The 5,690-nt window shown below is 44.6% G+C and overlaps 1 long non-coding RNA gene across 1 annotated transcript; it reads right to left on the bottom strand.

Moving 5' to 3' along the window:
• Positions 1–3,959: 3,959 nt before the first annotated feature.
• Positions 3,960–4,666, bottom strand: LOC113959600. The gene is made up of 2 exons (XR_003531873.1): positions 4,512–4,666; positions 3,960–4,075 (listed from the first exon to the last, which is right to left on the bottom strand). It is a non-coding gene; the product is annotated as an uncharacterized LOC113959600 (long non-coding RNA).
• Positions 4,667–5,690: the final 1,024 nt, after the last annotated feature.

Raw genomic sequence — 5,690 nt, 5'->3', positions numbered from 1 at the left:
GTGTACACAAATATTTAGTTTTCTCCCAAAGAATGTATTTTTTGTTTAAACACCTTATGACCTAAAATTACTGTCAGCAAAGCATCATTACCTTTTTCCTCCTGAACACATGGTTCGTCTTTTCTCCATGAATTCCTTTCAGTTCTTAACACAGGGAAATGATGTACGGAAAGCAAAGATGAAATCCCACCCACCTCCCATGTCCTCCTTCACCTGCAAGCTCTGTCAGAACTTTTGATACCATTTATTACACAGATGTACATATGGAGTGGGTATATTCAGTAAATGGATTCACATTAAGGCAGTGAGGAGGCATTGGTTAGTGTCACCAGCTTGGGCTCCCTGCTGGCGCAGCATTCTGAAAATCCCCGTAGATCACGACATCCCAAAAGACCCTGCTCCTGTTCAGGAAAGTTCAGGGTTGATAAAAGCACTGAGTCTCTCTCTGTTCCTCTCGTTCACCTTCAGGTGAAGCAGATGGTATTGCAAATAACTCACCAAATGGGTGCAGGGGTAGAAATGGTAGAGAAGGAAAATATTATTTGTACTGACAAGGATTCTGAGAAAGGAGTAGTATGACGTTAGAAAAGCAGACCACTTTTCTAATGCAGAAATATGGATCTGAAAGCATTCCTTGAAAGAGGAGTAAGAATGATTTCACCAGCAAGCCAAGAGCTGGTGAGCTGGAGATGTTCCCATAGGGTTTGCGTTAGGTGTTCAATCCACCATTTATTGTAGATTTGCATTGACCATCTAATTTAAGACAAATGTTTTCTGTAGATACACTTTAAAGTGAAAAATTAGCTCAGTTAGCATGCAGCTGTGGTCCCCAAAGACAGCTCCTTACCCGGGGGCGAACAGAAGAGAGATGTTAATGAGCTCAAAAGTAGCTCTGAAAACCACTGTGTCCGTGGTCAGTTGAGAGCTGGCAGAATCAGGGTCACCTGCTCCTCTGCCAGTTTATGTAGTAGTCTCATTAATTGAAAGGATGGGAAAGCATGTGCTAAACCTGAATATTCACAGAGCTGGGAAAGAATATCTACCTCCAGCAACTGAAGTTATCATGCTGCCCCATCACCACCACACCTTCCTGGAAAAAAGAGATCTACCCTTGGCAAATTACTTTATGCAGATGGAGACAGATTTCTTTTGCTTGAGCTGTTTCCAAGTGAGCCAGCTGACTCAATAATTCAGCCCTCTAGCTGGAAGAAGCATTAAGATTTCTGTCAGATTCCTCTATATTCTAAAGAAAACTGCCACCTTCTTTTCTCCTTTACGTAGACATCTAGGAAAAGGCAATAAGTAAAATACCTCTGATACAATTCAGCTGCATCTTTTAATCTACCATCAAATTGTCATGGATCAACATTTATCTTTAAAGCCCAGCAGCCCATTTTTGCTCTCACGTTAGGTCTGACCCAAACTCAGACCTCAGTATCTTGATGGCATGCACTGTCCACAGAATATCTAATGCTCTGATTTTTTTTTTTCCCCATACATCAGCTGTAAACCTGATCCCAAGACCAGGCCTTACTAAAATATGGGCTATCTTTCATCTTCACAGTGATTATGAACTCAGAGCCAGGGATGTCTTCAGCTGACCAGCCTCCATCCTCCAGCAAGCCTGCAAGTGTATCGTCTCCTCATCATGTTACTTCCAGGATCCAAGTGCTGATTGCGTTCCTATGCCTTGGCAGTGGGAAAATGGAAAATATGAACCACTCCTGTGCATGGCGTGTGCCTTTTCCTCATCCTTACCAAGCACTGAATTCCGAAAAGCACACGTTGTTCTGTCCCTCTCCCCTCACCGTCTTTAGAAAATGTCCACCTAGAGCTTTGGCCACACTCTGGCAACTTTCCCAGTCCAAGGACAGAGGCTGGGCATTACAGCAAGGCAACATTTATTTGGAAGGACAGCTTAAAGCAGCTCACAGTGAAAATCTTGGCTTCTTCTGGCCCTTGTAAATAGGTTTGCCTGAGAAGGGGGAAATCTGTGACTATATTCTGTGCTCTTTTCATGCTATTCCCCTGTATTTATGCTGTTGTGTTGTTTGAGTTTACAACAAGGCCATTTGTCCTTTGTTGTGCCCTTTAAATGCAAGTACATAAAACTCCTGTGGAGCTGTGGTTTGTTGCCGTGGCAAAAAGAGCAGCTGGACTTTTCTTCAGCCCCTATGTCAGTCAGGAGTCAGTACTCTGGGCTTGATGTGCTAGCAGGCTTTCTCGTGCCCACAACAAGCGAACCTGCAGGCTGTTTTGTCCTTCTTAGTCATGTCCCTATTCTAGGCCAAGGATGGCCGTGTATTTTCATGCTACCTGAAGGAATTGTACATTTTTTCCCATAAACTGGTTGGTGTCTCTTGCGTGACTCAACTTCCTGAGGCCCCCATCTTCTTGCCTTTGCCAACTAACAGCTTTGTTGTTGTAGCACAGCCTCTGTAGAGGACAGAGGACACTGTCTCAGTGGCACAGATAACACAAGGGACAGCCCACAACCTAATGACGTAAACGCACAGGGAAAAAGGATATCACTAATGCCACTTTCCCCAGATATTTTTGTCTTCAGAAACATTAGAGAGGGTCTGTCTCTCAGCTATATTGTTCCCTGTGGCACCTCAAGAGATGCAGAGAGAAGAGAGATGCTAGGACAGGGTAATGAAGAGGTCAGTATTTGGCAGAGCTATGACTTTATGTCAGGGGATGTTTAGCTTGGATATTAGGAAAAGGTTTTTCACCCAGAGGATGCTTGGGCCCTGGAACAGGCTTTCCAGGAAAGTGGTCACAGCACCAGCCTGCCAGAGTTCATGAAGCATTTGAACTATGCACTCAGGAACATTATGGGATTCTTGGGGCTGCGCTGTGCAGGGCCAAGAGTTGGACTTCAGATATCCTTGTGGGTTCCTTCCAACTCAGAATATTCTATGATTCTATGACTGGTTAATTATAACTGTGAATTATATTCACTTCCATTCTGCCACAGATGTATATAATATCAAAAGGGACCTTTACCTACCAGAAGTCACCCAATGCTTGGTGGCTCTGTTGGGCTGAGCAAAGGTAGATTTGAATTCAGCAAATCCAGTGTTGATGAAATGGCTTCTTGTTGGCCTTGCTTTCCTGTGTTATCCAGAACAGGCTACAGAAATGTCAGCAAACCTTGGGATACTGTTACAGGTAACTGACTAAAAATGCACATTTTGAAAAGTCAGCAGGACCTGAAGGCCTAGTGCAATGTCCGTGATGGCCAGCCATGTCCAGAAGGAGATGCAAGAATAAGGTACATCATTTGGAGTACAGGTGTGCTAAAAAAGTTCTTGTTCACAGGCAGAAAAAAGCCTGACCTGGCCACGACAAAGAGAACTTCTGAAGATGTGGGCATCCAACACATACCCAGTATTGCCTGCATTAATGCACACATGGTGGGTCAAACATCCCATTCACCCGTCCATCAGCTCCTATCCTATAAAGGCATAGGAAGCCTTTTTATTCATTTGATGAGCCATCACCTCAGGTCGACAGTTTGTAGAGCCACAGGTCCATCAGCTGGAGAAGTTGTTTTGACTAAAACTGTTAGTACTCCTTCCGGGTCACTACAAGGTGTGCTGTGACATGAGGCATATCATGATGGGATAACAAGTGTACACCATGCCAGTGCCTACCTCTCCTGTGACAATCTCAGTGCCTCAAACTAGGCTGCTACCCATTGACAGAAGCTGATAGCTGTCCTTCTCCACCCTTGGCTTTAAAGGCTGTATGCTGACAGTCTGAGGTGTGTGGCACGCTTGGCCTTAAAGGCTGTATGCTGACAGTATTGGATGTGCAACAGCATGGACCCACTGAGTGTTGGTCCCCATCTCCCACAACTGATGCTCTCCAGCAGGGAGGCAGGAATCAGTCAGTCAATTGCAGCTGGGCAAAAAAAAATCTAAATAGCTTCCCAAAAAATAATGGGGCCAGAATTGTTTTTCCTCTTCATTCACATATATTGGGTCCCAGAATATGATTCTGGAAAAGGCCTTGGTCCTGATCCAGGTCTCCACCAGAAGAAAAGCCAGCAGCCCACACCATAGGATCCCTAACAAAAAACATGAAATAGGATAAGATGATGGAGGCTATACAAGGCCTGGGTGCAGGCATCCATGCAATGTAAAGTTAACAGTTGAGTTCAAGCCAGTCTCTGCTCCTCAGGTGATTACCACTATCTCCCTCAACCTTTATCCCCCAAAAATGCAAACTGAGTATTTTTCCTCTCTAAGCATACTAAAGAGAGACTCTGGGACCGTAACTGCTGCAGAGAAAGTTTGGCTTCAACTACCATTATTCCAAACATGTAAATCTTCAAGGAAAGAGTGAGGAGGACTGTGCTAGTGACTGCAGGAATCCCCATCTAAAATGACCATGTGTGGTAGAGGGCACTAGACCCAAGTGGACCATTCTGGTCACCAGAAGCTGGAGCCAGGCTAGCATGATACCACAGCTTTAAAACCCAGTGATCTGAAAGGACAGCTTACCTGAGAGGCACTGATGCACTTGAACACGATGCTGACATAAAGCTAACTTAAGTATCTCCTGACTGGTAAGGCAATGAGCAGGGAAACTGGTCATGATCATCTGCTTCTACAGTAATCATGAAACAAGTCTTTAGGTACACTAGCTGTAAATAAACCAGCTCACAAAAAAAAAAAAAAAAAAAAAGAGTTGTACAGTTTCTTTACTTAATGGAAACAGCATGGTGAGACCACTGATATTGGTTAACTTCTTGGGACACAGAGGAGCAATACCAGGCTGGTGACAGCCCCATCCCCTCTAAATGTCACCAAGATCTGCATTATTCTTCTGTGCAGCTACCAGTAGCTTGCTGAATAGAACTAACTAATCACACAATCTCGGGTCATAATGGTGGGCCTCAGGCTGTATGATAACAAGTATCTTGCATTTGGACAGATGATAAATGTCCCCTGGAGTTACTGCTCAAAAGACCAGTTTCAAAGTTTTCATCAGAAAGGACTGTCTCCTTAAAAGTCTGCTTTTTCTTTTGAACTCTGACAGAGTTCAGAACTGCTTGGTACCTCGGTATGCTGCAATGAAAGGAGTATAGTCTCCTTTGAGGAGGTGAACAGGAACAACTGGTTTCACAACTGATTTCACTATTAACTGCAAATCTGACTGTCATTGGTGTGCCATTTTTGTTTTCAAGCTTCTGTTGATGGCTGCAAGGGTTGGGAACTGCAGAGGTGATGTATTGACCCGAAGTGCTTGGTTCTGCGGGCATCCTACAGCACAGTGACAAAGTAACAGCAGCCACTCCTTACCATCGGGCAGTCATGGGATCACAGAATAATTCAGGCTGAGATGGACCTCAGGAGGCTCTAGTCCAACCTCTTGCTCAAAACAAGGTCAGTTGTGAGATCAGAACAGGTTGCTCAAGGCTTTAATCAGATGAGTCTTGAAAATATCCAAGGATGGAGACTGCACAGCCTCTCTGGGCAATTTGTCCCATTGCTTTCCCGTTCTCAGTCAATTTCTGCAGAAGCATAGAAGTATGCTTTACAGGGTCTTTGAGCCCGAATTTCTGAGAAAGACCATGCTGGCTGCATGGATAGCCCCATTGTTTACCAGCATGCCTTCACAAAGTCACGGGGAGGCATGTTCCAGGGTCCCCATACCCTCATGCCCCATATATCTCCTCA

This window comes from Corapipo altera, unplaced genomic scaffold, assembly GCF_003945725.1.
Source record: "Corapipo altera isolate COAL_440 unplaced genomic scaffold, ASM394572v1 1, whole genome shotgun sequence".
NCBI classification, from domain to species: Eukaryota; Metazoa; Chordata; class Aves; order Passeriformes; family Pipridae; genus Corapipo; species Corapipo altera.
Note: the sequence above shows the minus strand (reverse complement) of the source record. Positions and strands in the feature narration are given on the sequence as shown.